We start from the raw sequence: 1729 nt of genomic DNA on the forward strand, positions 1-1729 counted from the left end.
CAGATCAACTCCACGCGCTACAAGACCGAGCTGTGCTGACCCTTCGAGGAGAGCGGCACATGCAAGTACGGAGAGAAGTGCCAGTTCGCGCACGACTTCCACGAGCTGCACAGCCTCACTCGGCACCCCAAGTACAAGACGGAGCTGTGCTGCACCTTCCACACCATCGGCTTCTGCCCTTACGGCCGGCGCTGCCACTTCATCCACAACGCGGACGAGCGGCGGCCCGCGCCATCGGGGGGCGCCTCCGGGGACCTGCGAGCCTTTGGCGCGCGGGACGCGCTGCACCTGGGCTTTGCCCGGAAGCCGCGGCCCAAGCTGCATCACAGCCTCAGTTTCTCGGGCTTCCCATCAGGTCACCACCAGCCCCCGGGAGGTCTGGAGTCGCCGCTGCTGATCGACAGCCCCACCTCGCGCACGCCGCCGCCGCCCTCCTGCTCCTTGGCCTCATCCTGTTCGTCCTCCGCCTCTTCCTGCTCCTCCACGTCGGTGGCATCCACGCCCTCGGGCGTCCCGACGTGCTGCGCCTCGGCGGCGGCTGCGGCGGCGGCCGCGCTTCTCTAAGGTCCCTGGAGCGCGGAGGATCTGCTGCCCCGCGGAGCCCCGTGCACCACCTGCTCGGCCACCTCGTGCGCCAACAATGCCTTCGCCTTCGGCCCGGAGCTGAGCAGCCTCATCACGCCGCTCGCCATCCAGACCCACAGCTTTGCCGCCGCGGCCGCCGTCTACTACAGCAAGCCAGCAGCAGGGCCTGGCGGGGCCCGCGCCCTCTGCGCCACCGCCCGCGGCCCCCGCTCCGCCCTCGCCGCCCTTCGGCTTCCAGCTGCCGCGCCGTCTGTCCGAGTCGCCCGTGTTCGATGCGCCCCCCAGCCTCCCGGACTCGCTGTCGGACCGCGACAGCTACCTGAGCGGCTTGCTGAGCTCGGGCAGCCTCAGCGGCTCCGAGTCCCCCAACCTGGACCCAGGCCGCCGCCTGCCCATCTTCAGCCGCCTCTCCATCTCCGACGACTGAGGCAAGGGGGTGCCCTCGAGGGGTTGGGAGAGGCTGTGGGGGGCACCGGGGAGGAGGGGTGACACTGCCACAGGCCCCAGCCGCAGAGCACTTGGACTCGAACTCTACCGGGAGGGGGCCCCGCCCCTTCCCTTTCGGTTTGGTTTGTTTTTTTTAATTATTATTATTTTTTATCATTTTTTATTTTAATTTTAAATAGCTTGTTTTACATGTCAATCCCAGTTCCCTCTCCCTCCCCTCCTCCCGCATTCCCCTTTCCCCCCTCCCTCCCACCCTATTGCCAAATCCTTCCACATAGGGGATATCTAGAGTCTGTCTTTTCACTCTGGGTAGGGTCCAGGCATTCCCCTAACAGTCCAGGCTGAGAGAGCATCTCTCTTTGTGCTATAGGCACACGAAGACAGTTTGTATACCAGGGATAGACACTGATCCACAGCTCAGGGCCCCATAGGTTGCCCAGGCCTTCTCGCTGACACTCACATTTGGGGGATCCAGATCAGTCCCATGCTGGCCTCCCCACTGTCGGTCTGGGGTCCAAGAGCTCTCCCCTGTTCAGATCAGCTGTCTCTGCTGGTTTTGCCAGCCCATTCTTTGCCAATTTGCTCATCACTCCTCTCTCTCTGTCACTGGGTTCCTTGGGTTCAGTTCAGTGATTAATTGTGTGTTTGCCTCTGCTTCCATCAGTCACAGGATGAAGGCTCCCGGATGGTTATAGAC

At 63.2% G+C, this 1729-nt stretch overlaps 1 pseudogene; it reads left to right on the top strand.

Moving 5' to 3' along the window:
• Positions 1-3: 3 nt before the first annotated feature.
• On the top strand, positions 4-1012 carry LOC121138233 (annotated as a pseudogene).
• The last annotated feature ends 717 nt before the right edge of the window (positions 1013-1729 follow it).

The sequence above is a fragment of the Mesocricetus auratus genome, unplaced genomic scaffold (genome assembly GCF_017639785.1).
Source record: "Mesocricetus auratus isolate SY011 unplaced genomic scaffold, BCM_Maur_2.0 contig_8475_pilon_obj, whole genome shotgun sequence".
NCBI classification, from domain to species: domain Eukaryota; kingdom Metazoa; phylum Chordata; class Mammalia; order Rodentia; family Cricetidae; genus Mesocricetus; species Mesocricetus auratus.